Source organism: Myotis yumanensis, unplaced genomic scaffold (genome assembly GCF_028538775.1).
Source record: "Myotis yumanensis isolate MYYU_CA2020_CCGP unplaced genomic scaffold, mMyoYum1.0.hap1 SCAF_2, whole genome shotgun sequence".
Classification (NCBI taxonomy): domain Eukaryota; kingdom Metazoa; phylum Chordata; class Mammalia; order Chiroptera; family Vespertilionidae; genus Myotis; species Myotis yumanensis.
This window is the reverse complement of record NW_027223753.1, coordinates 170013894-170039528: the sequence shown is the minus strand read 5'-3', so window position 1 is coordinate 170039528 and position 25635 is coordinate 170013894.

The following is a 25635-nucleotide window of genomic DNA, read 5'->3' as shown; positions in this document are numbered from 1 at the left end:
ACATGGTGTTACTCCACTTGAAGCAAAATATGGAATGTCTCTTTTCAGAAATAAACTTCAAGTGTGTTCTATAGTTGTTATATTACTTTGTCTTTTCATATCTTAATCTCACATCAATCTGACTTTGTTGGAATTCTCTTTTGAATTTATACTGCTCTCTCTCCAGTAAGATGGTGAAAAGCTTCAGGCACGTTATGAGCTAATAAATTGACAGTTTCTAGATTAAAGCAAATGCAGAGACAGTGATTAAAGAGCTTCTACACCAGTAAAGTAAATAATAAGCACTCAGAGATTGTCCTTGGATAAAGGAACCCTGTGGGCATATTTCAAAGTCCATTCAGTGGCCAGGGGTTGGAGGGCTTTTCCAGAAGAAGAACATACCATAAATCACTTGCTCTTCAGATTTTTTGTAAAGAGACAGAGACTTACAGCCATGACTCAAGCTTGCCAAGACTTTAAACTTTTGGTTCCAGGAAGTCTAAGGATTCTGAAGCTGAGACCACTCAGTTATGTTTCCACTATCAAAGGCCAACTGGACGTTGATACTCCCCTGGCAACCTGAGGGCACTAAAATGGATGGTTCTCTACCATTCTCTATCAAGCATGTCAAACTCTTGGCCTATGGGCTGCATGCCACATTTATTGCATGATTTTGGCCAGCCACAGCTCCCATTTTATATTATGGATAACATTGTACACTCAAAGGCATGTGTTGGTCACTCCAAATCCAGTAAATACAATTTAGCCATTTTCAACATTGACTCCTTTTGTTAGCTTTTAACACTTGCCTTTTCAGAGCTGTTGATTTTTCTTTAATGAAAAGTCTCACCTTGATCAGTTTAAAGTGTAATGGACAGAAAATGGAGCCTGAATTATTGTCACTGTCGATGGACCATAAAGAAGACAAAACCTGCTGACAATGACATGTGCTGGGGGAAGTTCCGGTAATATTGTATTTTCTGATCCACTGACAGTCAACACGTGTTTATGGGTCAAACCTCAGGAAGAAGACTGTGTTGGTGAGGGCGAGGAGGAGAGATGTGGTATTATCTTTGAGAGAGTCCACAAGTCCCTTACAGGGCCAACTTCTTGTAACTCTGCTCTATGGGCTGCACACTTGTTCCTTTAGCCTGACAAATGCATCCTCTAGCCTCTTTTCCTTGTTAATTCCTTTTTTTTAAATTCAAATTGCTTAGCACCTAGACATCCCTGAGCAATCTGTACTTATTTTTGTCCTATCCCTTATGATTCACATTTGAATTTTTTTCTTTTCAGTCTACCTGGTTTGATTAGACATAAGTCATTAGGTCAGGGACTATATGTGTTTTTTTCACTGTTTAATCCACAGCTTCTAGAATAATGTCAGCCATGTGATAGCTGCTCAATACAGAGTTCCTTTCTCCCTACACAAAGAGTCTTGAAGCCTGAACATAATGAAAGCTTTTGTTCTACTCCTAGATGCCGGTAAACGGGAGCTGACAGGTCAGTATCAAAATCACTGAAGTAGCAGTTTCCCAAGAAGGACCCATCCAAACCTCTGACTTCACATGAACAGGGTTTAAGAGAGAACATTGCTTTGTCCTGAGAGAGGCCTTGAATATCAACAATTAGACCATGGGAAAGAGAGGAGAATGGTGATTAGGTCTCTGTGCTAAGTGAGGGACTCGAAGAAGTATGATTTTCATTGTTTCTCTGGGTAATCCTCCCTTACATTTTCTCATGATTGCCTGCAATAAGATTTCTTAATCGCTTAAAGGGTTTAGAGTGTGATCCCTTGAATGTATAATTATCTCCATTATTCAAAACAAAAAAGACACGTGTCAGTCAGAAAAAAAATAAAAATAAAATGTAGCCTCCAGCAGAAAACACAGCTCAACTTCTCCCCCACTCTGAGATTCTTTCTCCCACCTCAACTCCCTTCCTCATATGAAGTGTTCCACATCCCTGCTTCTGTGGGCTCGTAAATTGCAGCAGGAATAAACAGAATAATGACAAATAGCCTATGGGTACCCTGGCCAAAAAAGCAGGCAGCATTCAGTTCAGACCAGAAGATGACATGGTCCCATCACACAGTCGGACACATGCTGAGCCAAAATGAGTTTGCCACACATGCCTTCATAATCAATTTTCATGTTAGTTTTGATTTTTCTTCTCCTCTCCCTAGGAAACATTATTTGTTTATGCTCCTAAGACCCTCACACAATGGCTCTGGTCCTGATGGCCTGTTCAGTCACTGGCTTGCACCACACAGTCCCTGCAACTCCTGGGCCACGAGTATAATGAGAAAAGATGCCAGGTGGGGTTCAAATGACTGGGTTTCAGTGTTGCCTCTGCCACATACCAGCTGTGTAGCATTGAGATGTTACTTCCTCTTGGGTTTTAATTTCCTTGTCTTAAAAAGAAGGAATTGGTTTATACCAGGGATAAACTATTTTTTGCCAAAGGTCAAATAATACATATGTCAGGCCTTGTAGGCCATCTGATCTGTGTTGTATACACTCTACTGCTTAGTGCAAAAGCAAGACACAGACAATATGATGAGTGTGGTGGGGCTCCAAAAAAACTTAATTTGAAGACACTGAAATTGGAGTTTTATATAATTTTAACATATCATGAACTGTTATTCTTCTTTTGAATTTTTTCAACCTTTTAAGAACCATAAGCCATTTACTTCTTAGGTAACCTGCCATACAAAGGCTTTTGCCAATTTCTGACAGACACGTTATTTCTCAAAGGAAGGTCTACAAAAGTCAAAGGGAGATCTGTGGTATAAATTCACAGCAGCATACTTGTTCCATTGATCTGATTTGCCTTTTTGTACCAGTATTAATTTACTTTGAATTTCAAATGCAATTAAATGTAGATGTGTAATTTTTTTGTTTATCAAAGGCAGTTTGAAAAGACTAAGAAAGATTGTGATTATCTCCAAAACCTTCACTTTCACACTCTGTGAGACTCTGAAATGGGTTGCAGCTAATCTTCAGCTGTTAGGATGATTCTGGGACACTGTGGACCACACAACACTTGTTAAATTTTATTTATTCATGGCCATGACAGGGAGTTGAGGTATGAATAATACAAAAGAGTGGATAAAAAATCATTTATACTGCATTCAGCTTTCAAATTCATCATGGATATTTTTTTTCCTCTGAAGATTTACCATTCTAATCCCTTTTGCTGATATGAAAATGAGTTTGTATTACCTAAGCTCACAGTGGATTATGATAAAATTGGGATGGATTCAGAGGAGAGATGTGCTAGAAATGCAATAAAAGCAACACCCCAGGTTAAATCTTCCTCCTTGATGTCTCTTCACTTTCCCAGTTACTGAGATTTTTCTTTTTCACCAGTTCCTCCATTGCACCCTCTCACCAGAGCCGTAATGCAGTCTTTTCCACTCTGACCATGTACCCTTTGCCTGACCCCAGTCCTGGGATTTCCCTGGCATTTCCCAGTGGCAACATACTCTCTTGCTCACCTTGGTTTGAGACAAGAACCTAAAAAACATTATCTAATTTGCATAGTTTATCAATCCATAAGGAAATGATTAAATATTATGTATCAATATTAATATTATTATTTAAGCCATTTTTACAATGGAGATCTCCCTTGGCTTACCCATGGTAGAAATGGAATAGCCTTGTATTCTAGTATGCATTTTTTCATAGCATCCCATTTTTCACCCAGGAGGACATCAACACTCTCTAATTTGGCAGAGCACTATGACAGATGAATGCATTCTCAACTTGTCTAGCTGCCCCCTTCCTCATCTTTCTGGGCCTTCCAGTATTTCTTCCTAGTGTGTATCTCTAGGAAGGCTTGATGTCCTTTATGGTAAGATGATCCTGCACAGGGCGCTCTAATCACTACCTGAAAACCTGGGGGCCAAAATGAGTTCTTGTGACTTGCACCTGATTGGACAGGAGATAAATCAGATAGAAACAGGTCCTATTATTTCGCCTGGATGGGAAATTAATAATATAGGAATAAAGTATCCTGCAGGGTCTTCTGAGCATGTTTCTTAGAAAACTACAGCAAAAGAACCTGGAATATTTCAAGGTTATGGAAATTCTGGATTATACTAGTAAATGCTTTTAACCCCTCCTTTCTGGTAAGGAATTCATTCCATTTTAATTTATGAAAAGCTGAATAATATTTTAAAAATTAATTGATGTGTGTACCTCCTTCTAATTTCTTGGATCCTGGGGGTATTCTCTTTAGCCTCACGCCCTCAGGATGAGTTATTACTACAGAGACTCCCATGCAAGAAAGGAGGGAAGGCTCAACTTTTTAGTTTCATAATAGGTTTTCAAAGACCATGGCAGAGATGAAAACCTTGAGAGAAAATGCTGTGGGACTTGTAAGAGCCTAGGTTTTTTAGAAATTTATAATGAAGGTTCTGGCATGAATTGGTATTGACATAGCCACAATAAGCTTAGAATGGTTTTCATATTGAGCATGATAAGATTAAACTCTGGAGATAGAAAAGACAGGTAAACAAACTTGTGAGAAGCTGAAGAAAGTTTCTGAGGAAGTGACTCACCCCATTCAGCAGTTAACTTGAAACAGTTCAGAAGTAAGTGGTAAAGTTTTACAATTCCCTAAAAAGAAGTGAACTGAGATTATGATGACCAAGAGGATGGATTCCGTCAAGTTCTAGGTACTTTATTCAGCACAGGAGAGAAGCACTGAACAAAAAATGGTACTGCATCACGTCTAGGCAGGAAAGACCAAAGACATGCCTCAGAAGTGTTTGCAGCCTCAGAATGGCATAGACAGTATCACAAAATGCTCATGTATCTATTTGGAGAGCTCAGAGACAAGAGCTTATGGACTGGAAAAGCCTCATGGTCAGAAAAAGGCAATGTCAAAACAGAATATTACGTGGAACATATGGTAAGAGACTTGTGGGATTCCAATCACAGACTATTGCGTTCTAATTGTGTGCCAGATAGTGTTCTAGCAATTTGGAATACACTAATTTAAAAAAAAGATGAAAATCCCTGCCTTCATGATGCATTTTGGTGATGAAAAGCAGAAAAGAGAAGAAGGAAAAATAAAAAAAGCACTTAGGAAGTTGAAAATAATTATAGGAGAAAAATAAAATTGAGTGGAGAGTGTTAGAAGGAGCTGATCAAGTTTGAACATGGAAATCAGGGAAGGTGTCACTTAGCAAAGACCAGAAGAGGGTGAGAAAAAGAACCATGGAAATACCTCAAAACACCCAGAGCAAAGCCTTTGAGGCAGGAGTATATTTAAAGTGTTTGAGGAACCAAGAAGGCCAGCATCTGCATGCAGTGTGATGAGATAGCAGTGGGCAGGGGAAGTCAGGGTCAGGCAGACCACATGCATCCAGATCTTTGATGTAAGTTTTAACTCTTACTTTTAGTGAGATGGGAAGCCTTTCACTATTTTGTGCAGAGGATTACATGGTCTGACTTAATTTTTAACAGGATCACCTTAGCTGTTCTGAGTAAAATAGTTTATAGGGTCTCAGAGGGAAGCAGAGACAGCAATAAGGAGACTCTTGCAATAATCCAGGTGAGATATGGTGGTGGCTTGAATCAGGGAGTGATCGTGTATATTAATATAAGTAGTTGGATTCTTGATGTATTGGGAAGATAGAAGCACAGCATTTTGTAATAGAATAAATGTTGCTATGAGAAAAAGAGAGAAAAAGTCAAAGATAAGTTCTTGGTTTTTGTCTTGTGCAACTAAAAAGGATAGAGTTGCCATTTCCTGAGTTTCAGAAGGCTGAAAGAAGAGACGGTTCAGGGTTATGGATATCAGTAATTGATCTGGGATAGGTCAAACATCTTGCAATGATGTAGATTTGGCCTGATGTTTTCTCATGACATAAGCCTTCTCAGAGCTTAGATACATTCTTGCAAAGAAGACAGAAAGGTGAATTGGCAAAGTTAAAATGCAAAATGACCAAGGTTCCCCAGGATGACAAAAAATAAGTATTCTTCTAGCCACCATGCAGAATTGGGGCATCAATAAATATTATATACAAATGTATTACACTTTATTTATCTGTTATCTCTGTTTTCTGTGTCGGACATATTCTGTGTGCTACACATTTTAACAACATGGGGAAAAGAAAGGTAATGTAATGAGTGTGTGAGCTTAATATAAGAAAACACTGAAAGTTAAATTTAGAAACATAATGGAAAATATAAGACCAAGGAAAGAGATGTGGAGCTCAAATCAATTGATGAAGGAGGTATACAGTGGTCTTGATCTTGCTGTTTCTTCAGAAAACATCTAGATGGCAGCTCTTGAATCTAGGGACCAGACTCTTGAGTGTCATTGATAATCAGAGGAATCTCCAGGGGACATGACTGAAACTCTTTCCTATGAGGGAGTTACCTCCAGAAAACAATAGAATTGCCTTATCATCTTCACATATCTGAAAGGATGGCATGCAGAATGGATTATCGTTGTGCTCTGTGGCCCTACGTGATAGATTAGGACTAATGTTATGGCAACTCTAGGGAAAATGATTTCAGAAGGTGAAAGCCAGTGTTGTTAAAAGATAGGATGAGCTGCTTTTAGGACTTAGTGAGTTCTCTGTTAAAGGTGTTTTCAAACAGAAATTCCACAGCCATTTGGCAGAGAACTTTATAGAAAGGATGCAACATCAAGGTCCCACCCAAACCTGAAATTCAATTAACCAATAATGGCACTGTGAAAATATCAACTGAAACAAATGCTGTCCATAAAGGCTCAGCAAGATATGGGAAGACCAAAAATAAGAACAAAATACATGAAGTCATTTTCTGTTTATATGCATTTGGCAAAGAAGAATAGTGACTGGCCACACAGTCTACCATACACTTTCATTGGCTGATTTGATAGAAGGAATTTATGTTTATTTTAAACACAGAGACTTGACTATTGCCTAAATAAATACTGGATAATTTGGCCGGTAAAGCTAGTTTCAAAAGAGAATTCTTATTCTCACTTTTTTGTAAACATACGTAAGAAAAGAAAAAGAAAGTTTCTAAAGGAGGTTTTAAAGGATCAGAGGCTGGGATTGAAGAAGGGGCCACAAAGCTCCATTTTACTGTGGGGTGTCACTTTTCAAATGGTTCTTAATCACATTCCCAAGCCATCTGGAAGGGCCAAATTGTTAGTGTTCTTAGGAGCAAGGCAGCTAAGTGATGACTGTCTCATGCAAACACACCTTGGTTTCAGCTGAGATCGACACAGCAAAATTATAGTCTCTGGGTCCTTAAGTTGCCCTCATATTTTTGAAAAACAAAAAGACTACAGTGATGCCACTAGGGCATGTGTAGAACTTGGAATCAGGCTATAATCTCAGCTGCATGGCATCCTCCTTTGTGTCTGCAACTCAAAGTTTAGAAGTGGGGCATCATCTTTTTGGTCCAGAAAGTTCACATTTATTCATTCAGCAAGTTCTCTTTTAGTACTTACTATGTTTCAGCTGCTATGTTAGTTGTTGTGGGGTTAGAAATTAATATGGGCAATGTTCAGGCCTCAAGGAGCTTCATGGGAATAGAAATCCAGGAAAACAATGAGAAGAGTGCCATGCTATGTGCTACAATAGAGGTGGAAATGGTAGCAGAGGTGGACTTCAGAAAGTTGATACAGGCCAACATTTAGAGGTCATTAGAAAGACTGTGTCTGGCAGAAAGAGTAACATGTATTAAGTTCTAGGAGCATGGCAGAGTACCTTATGCTGGTTGTTATCTTATACTGGCTGGAGGAAAGTTTGGGTAGATGTAAGGAATCAGGGGTTGGAGATGAGGCCATAGGCCCTGCAGGTAGAATGGAGCCAGATCCTAAAGGACTTAGTGTGCTAACCCCAAAAGATAGAATGTCAGCCTAAAAGTAATGAGAGACATTCCAATTTTATAGGGTTGTTAAAGATTAAATAAGATAATGCATATGCAAATGTTTCAGATTCCTAGGTGCTATAGAGGGCAGTGTGAAAGTGGGAGTCCTTTGGAGGCACTGGGAAGGTCAGCAACCCATTATGGTCTCATTAACTGCTCTTACTTTTCCACATGCATCACACATATGTTTAGTGATTTTTTATAGAGAGGAATGGAGAGAGAGAGATAGAGAGAGAAAGAGAGAGAGAGAAAGAAAGAGAGAGAGAAAGAGAGAGAGAGAGAGAGAGGAGAGAGAGAGAGAGAGAGAGATTAGAGAAACATAAATTAGTTGCCTCCCATATACACCCCACCTGGGTACCAAACACACAACCTAGGTACATGCACAGACTGGGAATCAAACTCATGACCTTTGGCTGTAGGAAGGTGCTCTAACCAACCAATCCACACCAGCCAGGGCTCATACCCTTTTTTAAATTTAAATATTTTATTGTTGACATTATTGCAAATGTCCCCCATTCCCCTCCCTGCCTTTGCCCACATCCAGCCAGCCCCCATACCCCTCCCTTGGCCCTCACAACACTATTGTCTGGATTCATGGGCTATGCATATATGTTCTTTAGTTAATCCCTTCAAATTTCTTTATCCAATCCTCACCCCACTCCACCCCACCCCACCCCTGCCTCATATCCATGTATCCATGCCTCTGGCTCTATCATTAGATTTCACTTATAAGTGAGATTGTGTGATATTTATTTGTCTTTCTCTGACTGGCTTATTTCACTCAGCATAATACTCTCCAGGTCCATCCATGCTGTCACAAAGGGTAAGAGTTCCTTTTTTTTTTGTTGTTGTTGTTGTTGTTTTGTTTGTTTTACAGCTGCATAGTATTCCATCGTGTTTTCTTTCATTGTTACTTTGATTTCAGCTTGAAATGAGTTCACCAAATATTCACCTTATCAAAACCTGCCTGTCCTTTAAGGTTTAAGTGTAATGGCACTGATTTCATGAAGGCCTTCCTGAAACCTACAGACAGAATTAATTGTTTGTGTATTCTCTGAATTTCATCATCTGCTCTTTGTAATCTGTACTTTGTTTTGCCTAATATCAGAGTTCACTGTTTAATCTATTTATTCTGTGTGTGTGTGTGTGTGTGTGTGTGTGTGTGTGTGTGTTATTTTTAGTGCAAAATGTATGGTTCATCTCTTATGCTTCAGACAGGGCATGGTAGTTGCTCACTGAATAAATTAATGCATTCATTCGTCATTTTGTTCAGAAGTAGGTATGCAATGGCCTGCCAAACTACTAAGGGCTAAAGGTTTCCAGAAAGAAACTAGGCATGAAGTAGTTATATTTTTCTGAAACAATTACTATTTACCCATCTGTTTTCAGGTCAAGTGCTTCTCCATCCTGGCATGTCCAGAAGAACATTTTTCTTGGATCCAGCTTTCTTCCTTTTCTCCAGCACAGGAAAGAAGAGCCAAGTTGAAGCAGGTTGTGCAAAAACAGTTGAGGTGACAAGACAGGGTCATAAACATCACAAACCAATTATTTCCCTATTGTAACTTCCAAAACTCAGGAACTTCCTCATGGTCTGCTGTAAAAAGAATTCCTTTCTCAACAACAACCTGCTCCCATTATATTAAATAATAAAACCACCCAGAATCTTCCCAGCTCTGTGTTCTCAGTCAGGAAGACTCAGAAATCCCTAGAGCTCAATCATGCAAGGCTTATATAACCTCCCCACTTCATAAGCCTGGATGAGGCTCTTGTCATCTCTTTTCGGATGTTTGCACACCATCTCAGAGAGGTTAATCCATTTGTTCAAGATCTCAGAGCTACTTATTAGGACATTTAAAACTAAATCCCTCAAATCACATGGAGCTAAAGTAAAGTTACCAGGCATTGACTATTATTTTAGAATTTCAATCATAATCGATTTCTTCTTTCTTCTCACTCAAGAGATCTGAGAGAATGCACGTGAACTTTTAAAAATGAATAAAGGGAAATTTTTATGAATCCAGGGGTTAAGACAACAAAAGAAGGCATTGTTTCTGGTTTCCCTATCACCTAAAGTCCTGTTGGGTCAGGCTGTGTCGCATCCCAGCTAGAGTATTAAGTTAACTGCAAGCTGCTTAGAAAGTTGTATCTATTTCAAGGTCACAGCCTTGGCTGTGCCTTTATTTTTTTCATTTTCTTTTCTTTCTTTCTTCCTTTCTTTTTTTTAAATATGAATTATTGGATAGGAGAGGGGTCCAGGAGGGTGGGGAGACAGAGGTAGAAAAGAGCGGGGTTATTTCAGGCTTTGCTTCTCTAAGCTTCCAGTGTCTGAACTACAGGACAGACCTTCCTGTTGTGAAACACTGGACCAGTTGTTGTGGTCTGAAGATAAACAACATTCCAGTAGTTCCCCTAGAGGCTGACTGAGGGCTTGTGCTTTTTAACATTTGCCTGGCTCTCCCAGGTCCCAGGAGCTGAGGGTTATTGAAGAACCTGCTGCAGCACATGCAGCCATAGTGCTGTGGTCTCTGTGCTCTTAAACTGGATTGTGGTAATGAGCCCAGGGTGAGTTCTCTACACCTCTGCCTGGTTGTTAAAATGATGAAACACTAGCTTCTTTTGTGTAGCTTTGGCTACCCTAGCTGTGCTGATCGGAGGTTGGTGAGCACAAGGGCACTTTGCCCTGATGTGCAAGCTTTCTGTCATTAAAGTTTGAGGCTGAATTAGGACTCACTTGGGTCATATGAGGGCAAGTTTGAAAATCAGATGCCAGTTGTTGACAGAATCGACCTGAGCTTATCGTGAAAGAGTTGGACCTAACGTTGCTATACCCAATAGAACAAACATTTCAAAAGAATTTCTCAAAAGTTCTTGGTTCTTATATAGGTAGGTATGGCTTGAAAGGGCATAAAACCACAACAAATGAAAGAATAGCTCAGACTTGCCTTTCATTTTATGACAGAGGATTTGAGAGATGATTCATGGACTGTGAATGCCAGCCCTGGTCCCTGGCTTAGGTCTACCTGCATACACCGTCAGGGCCAATGGACTCATGACACCACATTCTCTTCGTTCTGGATCACTTTTTACAGTTCATCAATTGCACTTATATCCATTGTTATCATTGTTCTCTACAGTCACCTACAAGACATATGAAGTGGGTATTAACCTCATTTTAATGATAAGAAATGGAGACTCAGGGAACTAAAATAACTTTCTTGAAATCTTACAGCTGCTATTATTGTATAAATAACACAATTTTAGTTTTTGTTGTCATTAAGTGTTATTGTACTTTGTGTATATGTATATATGAATTGCTAATTCAGTATGTTTAGAACGACTATGACAGGCAGAAATCTAAAGTGGACCCTAGTGATACTTGTCCCCTATATTCTTTACAGAAGATATACATTTTTTTGTTGTTCTTGTTGTGGCAACAACTTTACTATCAGGTTATGGAGAGTGCAGTATGAAATAGATTGAACAAATATTCGGATTAAATGTTTGAATGTGATATTTTCAATAAAAGTCAAAAATCATAAAATAGAAAGATAAATAAAAAATACTTTTCAATCATTAAAAAATAAACACAACATTAACACCTACATCTTCTTAAGAAAGCTTGGCACCTGGCAATGTTCAATTGTTGAACAGTGACATAATGGTAACAAATTACAGGAAACGGAGAAAATCAATAATAATGATAAATAGATTTATGCATGATCAAGTCATGTATTTCAATTAAAGAGAGAAACATCTTTAAGGTTAAAAAGAGAAGTAAATGTAATCATGGTAAAAATGCCTCCCATGTATCAAATAGTTTACAGTGTTGTTAAACATAAATGATTCCTTTTAGTATTTATAAAAATTCTGTGGTATAGTGAGGGAGGCAATATGGAGACTATTATTTCATTTTACAGGCATAAAAACTGAGGACCAGCCTTAGCTGGTTTGGCTCTGTGGATAGAGCATTGGCCTGCAGACTGAAGGATCCCAGGTTTGATTCTGGTCAAGGGCACATGCCCGGGTTGCAGGCTCAATCCCCAGTGAGGGAGATGCAGAAGGCAGCCAATCAATGATTCTCTCTCATCATTGATGTTTCTATCTCTCTCTCCCTCTCCCTTTCTCTCTGAAATCAATGAAAATATATTTAAAAACAAACAAACAAACAAAACAACAACAAAAAACACCTGAGGACCAGAGATGTTAAAAGTGTTGCTCAAGGTTATATACATGAAAAAGAGAAGAGGTTGATAATCAACTCTTGCATTTGTAACTTTTCATTAGTGCTTATGAATAAATAGTTTAGTTTAGCATTATATGACAGTTTGCATGTCAAATTGTGTTTACAAATATATAATTACACTTTTGGTGGCCAATAAATATGGACAGATGGGAAAAGAAAGTAAAAGATGGACTCCGGATATTTTAGAGCAGTAGTGGAATAATTGCAAAATAATTTTGTTTGCCATAAAAAAAATCAATGAAATAATTCAAGGACTGTGTTCATAAAAACCATTATTTACTCTTTTGTTTTGTGTTTGTTAGTTTTATGCTTGTGTTCTTTTCAGGAAATAGAAGTGCAGCATCTGTAAAACTTTCTTACAAAAAAGGGACTTTTTATTGATTTAAAAGTCAATGTCATTTAACGATTAAATTTAACACAATTATGTATATTCTGTTTTTAAAACTTACTTTAATGTGTGACATGGACTCACTTTTTGCTATGCTTTGCCTTTAGCAAAGACAGCTAGAAGGAGTGTGGCATTCGGGGAACCAGCAGTGAGGGCAGTCATGACCCTATAACTGAGGAAGCTGTGATAAAGGAGATACAGGCATCCTCACTCCCCCCTTTACACTGGCTAACCAGGGCCAGTGGAATTAGCAGATGTCAGAGTTAAAGATCCCTCTGGGCCATATATAGACAGAAAAGCAAAAAGCCCAAGAAAAAGAGATACTTGTAGATTGTTAGGAAGAACAGTCACTCTGTGATTTCCACTCTTGGCCCCCACTGGCTGTTCCAATACATATGGGATGCAGTGGTGAGAAGAGAGAGCATTGGGTATTACTCTATGGCCCTGAGCATAAAGAATTACCCCCACCCATTTCCTCAAGGGTGACTCTATATGTAATGACTTGGTCTGAGGTTTGATCGTGACACATTTCCATGACCCTCCACCTGCTCAGCCTAAGGGAAACTTCAGTGCATTAGGGCTCAGAAGTTCTATTTCTATACTTTTCACCTGTAAGACCAGTTCCTCACTCTTACATGGCCTTAGTTTCATCATCCCTTACCCTTACATGGAGTTTAACAGTTGCTACCATGACATATTTATGAGGGTTAAATAGGTGGGGGTATTAAGATTTATAAACCCCGAAGGACAGCATAGGTATTAATGATCACCATCTGTTTAGAAGCGGAGTATAGAATAGTAGTCAGAAGCTCAGGATCTGAAATTACACCAAACTTGTTTAAATGTTGCTTTTGACACTTACAAGCTGTTTGAATTCAGGCCTGTTCTGTGACCTTGCTAAGCTTCAGTTTCCTCATTCTGAAATGGCATTAATATTATTTCCTACCTTCCTAATGGATTATTTTGAGAATTAAAATAGGCAGTGCCACAGTACTTGACACATAGTAATCAATCAACCCATTTTTCTATAACTGTTATTTTACTAACTGTGACTACTGTTCTCAAAGTTTGAAATAACTAGGTCTTTTTGGAAGTCCACCCTAGAATTCCTGACACTGAAGCAATTTCCTGGGTGCTCTTTTGAGTCAATCCTTTACTATTTTTGAGAATTTCATTAATCCCAAGGTTTAAAATGCAGTTATTTTTATAGTGGGCAGTAGGAGTAAAAATAATCAAAAGGTAATTTTTTAGGTTTTTTTTTAATGTTTTCTTCTGTGTTACCTCTAAAATTATCTGGGAGAATAATGAGCTTTTGGAGGGATCAGAACAGTTTGACATGTCACTGCATTGGGGGTCTGTCTAGTCCTGGGTCTACTCCTAAGTCATTGTATCACCTGTCACCTTACATGTCTTTTCTGAGGATTCCAGTTCCCCATTTGGCAAAATGAGAAGGTAGGATTAGATTTCCTCTCTGAATAAAATGGAATTGTAGTCATGTTAAAGCATCTAACGTAGTTTCTGGCAACAGGATTAGTACTAAATAAATAATTATTATCACCCAATTTCCCTTTTAAAGACTTTTTAGTTGTAACATTCTGTAATTTTAGAATTGTGTCTTTTGGCAAAGTGAGACATCACCTACACATGCTGAAGTGTTTAATTCAGAGACAGAACCTAGTAGAAAAGTTCCCAGGAAATAAGGAGAGGGTTTCTTGAACTTTTACAAACTTTTTTTTAGGCTACCTCTAAGATAGCTTCTCTGATAATAATTTGGTGACTTCCGTCCAGGGGAGGCCAAAACACTATTGTGTACAAAGGAGTATGTACTTTGAGTCATTTCCCCCAAAGTAGTGATCAATATCTTGGTGTCATGTAATGCAGAGTGAGCTATCAGAGTCCTTTGGAAACCAATGTGTATTAAAGATGGATTGATTTTCTTACTGAGCCAGCCTTTCCAACCACATAGAGAACTGAACTTATAACCGTCACCTAATTAATTTCTGTAACTGGCTCTACAAGCAGATAGCTCCACTACACAGGTATCTTTTAGAGCAGAAAAAGGACCTTCAGTATTCTTTCTAATCAAGATACTCATTATATAGGAGAGAAAACTCAGGATGAAAGAGTAAGAGTGATTACCAGGGGGTCAGAAATCTTAGAAGAGGTAGCACTGGAAGCTAGCTCTCTCTGCTCATAGACACTATATCACCAACACCTAAAAACAATGTCAAAGGATAGAGAATAAGTTTTTCTTCATGATAAACCAAACTTTCTCCCATCAAATTTTCAAAATCTCCTCTATTTATTGATGTCCTAAAGTTCAGAAATTTAATGAAAAATGTCTTGCATTTCTTAAATAAAAGGCCCTGCAGAAAGCTAATGAAAATGACCCTGAGACTGAGGCTAATGTCCTTGCACTGGGTCAATTTCTGGTTGGGAGTGTGGGGTATTAGACACCATTTACTAACTGGAATCTCAATGTATGGATTTCAGGATTTTTGTCCTGTGTGTTTAGTTGGTCTGTTGCCCCAGGTGTTGGCAGTGCATGCTATACAGTTTCTTGCCATTGTTGCCCCTGTGAGGATATTACTAGTTCTTGGTAATATCATGGCATGGATCCTTAAGAACCCATAGGAACCAAGGTACAAGGTTGAGAGGAGGCCTGTTGACTGAATGAAGGTGATGGGATTATAGAGAATCCTAAGGAAGCTGAGCAGTGTCATGCACATAGAACCCAGGTTTTCAGTCTTGAGCATACATAAAAATTACCTGGAAGGTTTGTTAAAATACAGGTGTCAGTCCCTACCCCCAGAATTTTTAATTTAGTAGGTCTGATTGGGTCCAGAAAATTTGCCTTTCTATCAGTTTCCTTAGTGGTGCTGATGCTACTGGTCTGGGGACTACACTTTGAGAGCCACTGGTGTACTGCATAGTGTGTTGATGCACACAGCTGATATCCAGCAGCTCACAGCTGATATCCAGTAATTTGAATGGAATATAAAGAATCCTGGAGGCTCTCTCTGTAATGGGCTCTTTGGACAAGGACTTCAGCTTTTTTCTTTTGGGTCAACTTGGGTCTTCCATGAGCTGGCTAGCATTTAGGAAGGCATTTGATATTCTGGTTTTAATGTAAACACTTCCCACCTGTCCCAAGTATGTGTATCCTTTTCCAAGAGCCTCAACATTTCTGACATTGATAGAACCCTAATCTCTCCTCCCCTTCTCCCTCTCTCCCTCTCTCGTGTCCAGCATCTGTTCTTTTCACAGCTGTGGCTGTTTCATTCTGTCTGCCTCTTTCTCTTCTTGTCCTCAACCTCTCACTACCCCTCCCCCCATTAGGATCAAAATACTCTGTTTTTATTTATTTACACCACAGCTGTCAGTGTTGTGTCTGGGTCACTACAGTGCAACTTGCAAGGAAATGTGATCCATTGAGAGTCCTTAAAATTGCAGATACTTGTAGTAACCAATGTACACACACTCAATAACAGACACCTTCCTCAGGCCCGGGGATGATCTGAAAATGGATGGCTTAGGGTTGTGTGTTGGGGTGACCCCAGGAGGAGTGAAACCACATGGTGCTTGGAATTTACACCAGGCCATTTAAAGGTATTGAACAAACCTTAGCTCTAGAAAAGGAGATATAATTGTTCAGTGGAAAGAGTTCTAAATTAAGAGTCCAAAAACTAAAGTTCTAATTCTAGTTCAGATTTACTAGGTAATCATTCTGGCAAGTGGTCAGTGTCATATTGGTTAAAGAAAACAAAAATCATTAATCCTTACCTGAAGATATCTTTTTTAAATTGATTTTGAGAGAGAGAGAAACATCCATTGGTTTCCTCCCATATGCACCCCAACAAGGGATTAAACCTACAACCTATCCCCTGACCAGGAATTGATTCTGCATCCTTTTGATGCATGGGACTTTACTCCAACCAACTAAGCCACCTAGCCAGAGCAAAATCATTTTTCTTAATGTCCAAAGTACAACTCTGTGTAAACCTAATTCATTTTTCTTCTTAGTGCTTTCATATTTTTGTTAATAAATGATAACACCAAAAAAGATTAAAAATCGCATTGGATCATAATTCATTTTTAGAGCCAATTAAAATTATAATACACAATCACACCCTCTTTTTCATTTGATTAATACAATAAACGTAGATGGTGGGGAAGTAATCACTGTTATTCTCATTCTTAACATTAGAGAATCAGATTGGATAATGGATTTTGCTAAGTTTATACATATGTGTGTCATCTGAATGTAATGAGAGATGTCACCAAAATACAGACCTTAATTTTCATTAATTAGTTTAAAAACACTTAATATGTCTAGGAAACAGACTTACCTGGGTATGTAAGATAACTGAGATATGATTTCAGTCCTAAAAGATAAATTCAATGGAGGAGGTCAAGTGTGTAAACAAGTGGGTGCAATAATGAGTTACAGGTACTGTGATAAAGGTAGTTAATATAGGTGAACAAAGTTGGAAACTTCAGGAGGGGAAGTCAGATTTTATTCTCTTAATTTCTAAATATGAAGGGTTTCTGACAAATATATACAATGCATTTTATTATAATCCTATTTCTTAATATCAAACAATTCAATATTTATGGTACATACTTACAAGAATTTATGTGAATAAATGCCTTCCAGAAATATTGACTATGATGCCCATTTTTGTGAAACAAACGCTACTTATCACTTCACATAAGTTATAAATCAAAGGTATTTCCATAGTGATAAACATCTTAAAATATGATTTTGAAAACATATGCTGACGAAAGAGTAAGGGTGTTGCCTGTTTAAAGCATCTGTGCAATATTAAGATTATTGGTCTATAGCAAGCAGGCACCTTTCCTTCACAGGACGTTCACTATATTACAAAAACTTTTCAACTTAAGGGTTTCTCACAACATTTCAGTCATTATCCCCCCTTAATTGCTTACCCTTCATTTTGTGATTTCCATGTTGGTAAACTTCCGGCCCAGGAATTCTGCTGTGAATAGAGACCATTTCAATAGGGGGTTACTTACTTTTAATATTATTTTTAAGTTTTTTTAATTCTTTCAGAACTAAATGTGCATAATTGTTATTCTAGAGCATTAGGGAATAATCTCACAAAGGTTATATAGAGTCTAGTTCTTTGTAAAATAAATCAATAAGCCTGGCTAACATTTCCTCATTAATTTCTTCCAATGAAAGATTTGATCTAAACCTTATGTGATGAAAGAATCTTTCACTGAGCATATACTAGTATGCAAAATTCCTTTAATAAATACTGATTGAGCAAAAACAGCTATGCTGGGTAAACTACTGGAGCTCTCACAGAGGACTTAGGAATGATTAATTAAGTCCCTTAATTTTAGAGAAGTTCAGTAGTTGCCATAACTCACCCTACAATTTCTAGGCAGAGATGGCACTAATATACTGATGATTTCCCTACTTAGAGACTAGTTTTCTATAACTGGCATAAGGTCAATTGCCTTTTCAAGCAGGTAATTTTCTTAAATACAAACATTTTACCACAGATGTGGTTTATCATTGGTGTATTTTTTAAATATGTTTTTATTGATTTTTATAGAAGAGAGGAACGGAAAGGGAGAAAGACATAGAAACATTGTTGAGAGAGAAATATCTATTCACTGCCTTCTGCATGCTTCCTATAGGAGATTGAGCCCACAGCCTGGGCATGTGCTCTGATTGGGAATTGAACCAGCGACCTCTTGGTGCATCGGATGAAGCTCAACCAACTGAGCTACACCAGCCAGGCATCATAGGTCTTTTGGAGACTTCTAATTCACCTGATGTTGTACCAAACCTGCTGAAGCTACTAGGTAACAATGATACTTATGAACTTCAATCAGCTTTTTGCAGAGTTCCTAAGCAGTACATTTTTCTATAATGTAAGTCATTCCTAATTAGTTTGATGCTGATACTGTAGATCAAGTTTCTATACATAGATATCTATAGCACAAAAATCCCTGATTTGTAGATCAGTGAAAAATACTACAAATAATTTTCTAGGAACCCTTAAGCAAGTCCCTCAATTTCTCTAGGTCCTCATTTTATCTTTAATAAAATTATGAAACTAGTTTAAGGATCAATTATTCCTGATAATTTGATTCTATAGCTCAAATTTGGCTACTGTATATTCAGGATAATAATCATAAGATAAATTACATTTATCTTAAAGGATACTTCCTGTCATACATATTTTAAATGGCTGAGTCTCGTTTATTGATTTAAGAGCTTTATGTTGAATTCTTATTTTGTTTTAACATCTATAATAATAAAAGCCTAATATGCTAATTAGATTGGATGTCCTTCTGGACATTCTTCCTAGGCTGCTGCTGTGAGGGCAAATTTTGTGCATTGGACCTCTAGTGTTTATATATTCTCATGTATATATGGTGATTTGGGATTTTGTTTACCAAAAACTAACTGTCCTGTGAAAGAAAATGGCAATAGAAAGTAGTCTTTTTAATAAGAAGCCAATCCATTTAAATCTAACTATGAATAGATTGTTAACACCTCTATGTTTTTGTTTAAGAAATTGACAGAATTTTAGCCTTGGGTGAAATCAGCTCAACACAAAGGGAGAGGAATGTGGTGGCCTACACCAACCTTGGAGAACAAACTAAAAATTCTTAAGTGGCTTGAAGCTGGAATGGATTGCTTTGTGAATTCTTTCCATATCCAATTCTCATGATTGTACAATAACTCTACTTCCTGAACATAAAAATAGGCTGCTAGCAGAACTGTGGAATGGTGACTCCCTTTCACCCCGAGAAGGATGATTCTCTGTGAGGTGAGCAGCCCACAAAGCTGGACAGGTCCATTTCCCAACTGGATTTACCTTTTCTCAACTCAAGTGAAACACCACCATCTAACTTTAAAAAAAAAAAAATCATATAATAGTTGAGGGACTGATATGACTGCAAATACTGAGATATAGTGGACACATTCTTGGAAGTGAAAGGTACTCTAAAAATACAAATATCATTGACCTGGCATCAAGAGGCTCTTGCTCCATCCCTTCCTTCCCCTCCCCCTGCAGTCTGTCTTCAGTAAAAGTAGCATCCAAATATAAAGTAGATGGGTCGTGTCCCATTCCATGGGATCTTGAAATGTCTGTACTTAAAATGGGATAAAGCTAAAGCTGTGTTTTAAGTGTCCTAAACTAGGGCACCAAAAGCAGCTGCTCTTATTTCCAGCTGGATCTCTCAGCCTGGCAGTGAGGAAGGGCAAAACAAGAGTTACCGTGACAAATTCTCATTTCCAGGCGTTTGGAGATTTATCTGTGTACATTGCTGAAGGCAAAAAGCGGACAAGTTCAAAGCAAAACAAAACAGAAGCAAGAATCAGAACAGTAATAACAAAAATCATTCCAACGTGATTCATTTTGTAAAGGAAATCATCCATTTAAAAGTGTGAGTAATAACATAGTATGATCTGTACTATTCAAAATGACAATTTTTTTATAGCTTATTCAACACTGCTGCTCCTGATTTTTACAGTGTCTTATACTCTGGATGAGGAGACATGCAGGCAAACCTTTGCAGGTAGACTTTGTTAACTATATTTAGAAACTAGGTACGTATATCTCTATAGAGGATTGGTCCAAAATATCAGCCTTTACGTAATGAGGAATGGCTTATGTTAGGGAAAAATTCATCATTTTCTTTATTATCAGTGCCTACCATTTATTAAGATTATACTTTATATCAGGTATTGTACTAAAATCTTTGTTTATGTATTTCATTTTTACCCCAAGCATAGAAATAAGGCAGGATTAGTGTCATTTTATAAATGTGGGAAGGGAAGCAAAACTCAGAAACATTAAATTAATCATGTTTACACAACTAAATAGTGGTAGATCAAGGATCCAAACTCAATCCAACTATGCTATAAGTCTGTCTTAATAAATTGCATGCAGGAAAATAAATTGAAATTATAGCTGATTTTTTCTACCTCAACCTCAGTACTTCTTCAAACATTATGATGCTACCCAGCCAAAGTAGTCACATCTTAATTTATTGGCTAAAAGAGATAACAGAACATGAGCAAAAAAATATTATTTTGATTTTTGAACTTCAAAATTATAGTCCTTGAAGAGTGGCAGACACTAGCTGATTGTACTAACCCCATTCCCTCTTCCTCTTAGTACACAGCCCAATGTTATTTCCCAGCCTTCTTTGCAGTTAGGTGTTGCCTGTGAGTGGAAGTGATGTGCACCATATCCAGGCTGGGGCATCCTATACAATAAAGAGGTAATATGCAAATTGACTTCCATGCCCTCAAACAAGATGGCCACCCCCATGTGGTCACAAGATGGTCACCACAAGATGGCCAGCAGGGGAGGGCAGTTGGGGGCAACCAGGCCTGCAGGGGAGGGCAGTTGGGGGCAATTGGGCCATCAGGAGAGCAGTTAGTTGTTGATCAGGCTAGTTAGGAGGTGATCAGGCTGGCAGGCAGAAGTGGTTAGGGGAAAACAGGCAGGCAGGCAAGCAAGCAGTTGGGAGCCAGCAGTCCCAGATTGTGAGAGGGATGTCCTACTGCTCCTGTGGGATTGGGCCTAAACCAGCAGTCGACCATCCTCTGAGGGGTCCCAGATTGGAGAGGGTGCATACTGGTGTGAGGGACACCCCCCCAGTGCACGAATTTCATGCACTGGACCTCTAGTTGAAGAAATAAACACCTCACATGAGATAACCCATACTCCATTTCCCTCCAAGCTGGCTGGCTGACTGGAATGAGTAGACTTTGCTTGACAAATTGAAAGGTCCAGGATATGTTAGACACCATAGTGACACAAAGATAGACATCCTTGTACTTGTATCACTGAATGAATATACATATTGCACACTTGAAATGTCTAATAAGTATTTTGCTTTTCAATAATTTGTTTGAATTGGGATCCAAATAGGAAGGATTCATTGTTATTGAGTGTGGTGTTAGAAAATCAGATCTTTTGGTGTTAGAAAATTTTGTTTTTTTTATACTCATTACAGTATTGTTATATTTTGCTTTTTAAAAAGAATTCTTGTAATTTAGAGATTACCTAAATGATCACAAAGGAAATGATATAACTTTTGGGATTTTCTTAAAAATAACATTGATAGAGAAAGGGCAGGAATATAAAGTTAAAAAAAAATTGGTTTGGGGTAGATTATTGCTGAAGTTGGATAGTGGATATATGAGTTAATTAAACTTTTTTTTACTTTTGTATATGTTTAAAATTTTCTATAATTAAAAAGTGTTTTTTTAAAATATGTTTTTACTGATATCAGAGAGGAAGGGAGAGACAGAAACATCAATGAGAGATAATCATTGATCAGCAGCTTCCTCCTGCTTGCCCCCCACTGGGGATCAAGCCCACAACCAGGGCATGTGCCCTGACCTGGAATCGAACCATGACCTCCAGGTTCATAGGTCAATGCTCAACCACTGAGCAACACTGGCTGGGCATAAATACAAAGTTTTTCAATTACAGGAGAAACAATTTCCTGGGTTGGGGAGAGAACTGAGTCACAAAGCAATATATATGTAGATATCAGACCCTGAAAAAATTGTGCTGCCACTTTTTTTACCCCAGACCAAAACCTTGGGGAAGATAATAAAATCCTCGTGTAGATTTGTAGAATTGGAGAACTGAGAGGCCTGTGCCTTGATTTCCAGGAAAGTATGAAAAAAAAACACACAACAAAATCCAGTGTGGAAATAACTGCATGGTGTATAACTGCAAGGCAAATAAGGCCTTGTCCTCACAGAGTCCCTGTGTGGCCTGGGGACAAAGGAAACACACAGAGAGAATCCAATCTCTTGGTTATGAGAATAAGGGATGACTGAGCAGTGTTCTGTGTGGATCTATGGACATAAATCGAATTTATGTGGGTAACTCAGTGAATGGTTAAATGACATCAGAGGACCAGATGCTTCTTGGTACCATAGCATAAATTCAATCTTTAGCACTTAGTCAGTGGTTTTCAACCTTCCTAATGCCGTGACCCTTTAATACAGTCCCTCATGTTGTGGTGACCCCCAACCATAAAATTATTTTCGTTGCTACTTCATAACTGTAATTTTTCTACTGTTATGAATTGTAATGTAAATATCTGATATGCAGGATGTATTTTTATTGTTCGCGACCCACAGGTTGAGAACCACTGACTTAAATGGAAACCAGGAATTAGGAGAGGCACCCTAAAGTGACTAAGATTAAGTTTTCACCACCTAGTAGAACAGGAATACAACATATACAATAGGTTAAATTACATAAAAATAAAGAAAATATAAAATTCTTCCCATCTGCATGTTTGAATTACAATTCACATGCACTACAATTATAGTGCCTTCCAAAAACCCAATGATTACTTCCACCACATATAAATACCCCAGATGAAGCTCTAAACACACTCCTTGTTTCTTTATTTTTCCTCTTCATTACCTTCAACTCAGCCATTTAAATCAGTTAAGTATTGAAATTCTTAATTCCTATGGAAAATTCTCTTCCTGGGAGATGAGAACTCTGTGTTCTGCTAATGACAATTTGTGTGACAGGCTGAAATAATTTACCTTTCTTAACCTAAGTTACTTCTTCAGTGAAATGAGACTTTGGCTCTAAATCTACATTCAAATTTTCTTTTTAAGACTGCAGTTTTGTTTTGTTTTGTTTTGTTTTTTGGGGGGGAATGTTGTTTGCTTATTTTGTTTTGTTTTGTTTTTGTCCTCCAGGTTACCCAAAATGGCAGACTGTACAGTATGGATTCACTAGTTGACACCATATAATGAGGTTGAGAGGATCCTAGTCTCAGAATTTCTCAAGTTGGATTAGGGGTTGGGACAGAAGTTATCAGTGTTTTATGTCAATAATTTACTGGGAAAACCATAGAGTGACAAATTTTAAACATTAGAAAGAATCTCATCTAACACATTCTCCTTTGACTCAGAGAGACAAAGTTATTTGTCTGCTCTTATAAGAGATAGTGATAGATCCAGGCTTTGAACCCAAGTTTTTTGGATTTCTGGTTCAGTTATCTTTTCACTAGTCCTTCCCCTCAAATATAAAGCCATAGGTTTCAGCACATCTATTTTGTTATTCTATTACAGAACATATATACAAAGCACTGTGAACGATTCTGTACAGACTATTTGAGCTACTGAAAGGGGGTAGGGTTCCTATTTGGGAGAAGGGAAGGAAACCCATGTTAGTTAATTATACCAGATAATGCAATTACAAGTGAGTTTTGATGAGAGCTTTCTTAGAGGCCTTAAAAAAGTGTTTGGATATAGCATTGAAAACTAACATAATTCTGGGAGCATAGGGTATTTGAGTTGTGCTTTGCAATTTGGGTAGAAATTTGTGAAACGGGGTGGGAAGAATTGGGATATATATATATATATATATATATATAGAGAGAGAGAGAGAGAGAGAGAGAGAGAGAGAGGAAAGCATCGGGAGAGTCTGAAGGAAAAAAAATGTAGAGTATTTGAAGGGAAATCTCCATTCCATCAATAGAGCCAGAACCATGAAAGGCTAGAGATTAGACCTGGGGTTTGGACTTTCCCATGGAAGAGGCAATCTGAGTTATCAGTAAGTAGCTAAAGGGAGCAGGCAATTATGTCAGTGAGCTCTGTGGACACAGTTTCTTACAGTCCATCTTGTAGTTTTAAAGAGACTTGCAGTGGACAAAGTTTACTGGATCCCAGTTTGGAAAAACATGTAGGTTGTTTGCATATTTCCATGCAGCACACCTAAGCCTGGGAAAGTTATAGGGAGGAGCTTTCTCCGAGTCCCTGAAGTTAGCTTAGCTTCATTGGAAACATGAAGGTTAAAATTTGAATTCAACTGGGGACCAATTTAGAACTGGGAAGATGCTGGCTTCAGGCCAGAACTCAGAAATATGATGGTAAATTAGCGTAAAGTGGATTAAATAGTTTTAAATAAAAACACTTGCCCATAAGAGCTCCAGGGCTCTTTAAGGCCTGAAATAATTCACAGGTTTGCATTTCTCCACTGACAGGAGCAGCTGACATTGCCTATTCTGCTTTTTCTCCTGAGGGCTCATTTTAAACCTGTCTTACTTTCACGGCCTGTAAAGTTTAGCTATTCATAAGGAAAACCAATGCTCGATTCTAAAGAAAGGAGAATAGATTCACCAGGTTGTAGGGTTTTTGTCAGTTCCCAGCTGGATTGCCTAGCCTTTACATGTGATGGTACTTACAAATAACTATTGTCCTAGGGGAATCATTTAGGTCAAGGAAATATAAAAATAAATGAAGTCTGTTCACTTTCTGGTGATAACAGCTGATTCTGTAAAAGTTTCCTCCATATGCTGTCACTTGAAATACTAAGTTTTTAAGAGCTCTCGCTCTGGATCCTAATACCTAGACGCTAGCGCCTTTTCTACTACTTTCTAGACCTTGGCAAACTTTTAACTTCTCTAGATTTTAGTTCCTTCATCTATGATATGGCGATAGTAATAGCTACATCATAAAGTTGTTTTAAGGCTTAAATGATTTATTATTATATTAAATAACTTAGAATGGTACTGACACTGAGCATCTAATGTCTTATATATGTATTCAATATAATAATTATTAAACACGCATTAAACACGCTTTTCTCCTTGCCCCTCATACTGCAACTACACTGATTATCACCTCCTTTCTTCTTCCCAGTCTACCCAGGCATGTTCCCATCTCTCTTATATATATATATTCTTTAAAATCTGCTATATTGATTTTAGAGAGAAAGGAAGGGAGAGGAATAGAGAGATAGAAACATCAATGAGAGAGAGAAACATTAATAAGCTGCTTTTTGCCCGACCCCTACTATGGATCGAGCCTGAAAACCTGTGCATGTGCCCTGACCAGGATTAGAACCAGGGCTTCCTGGTTCATGGGTCAATGCTTAACCACTGAGCAACATCAACTGGGCATGTTCCTATCTCTTCTGCTTGAATAAGTTATTCTGATGAAACAAAATTCCCTCATTTAACCTCTTCTTGAAATGTTTTCATCCTTTTTTTATTTTTCTGTTAATCCTCACCCAAGGATATTTTCCATTGATTCTAGAGAGTGTGAAAAGGAGGGGGAGAGACAGAAAGAGAGAAACATCGATCTGAGAGAGACACAT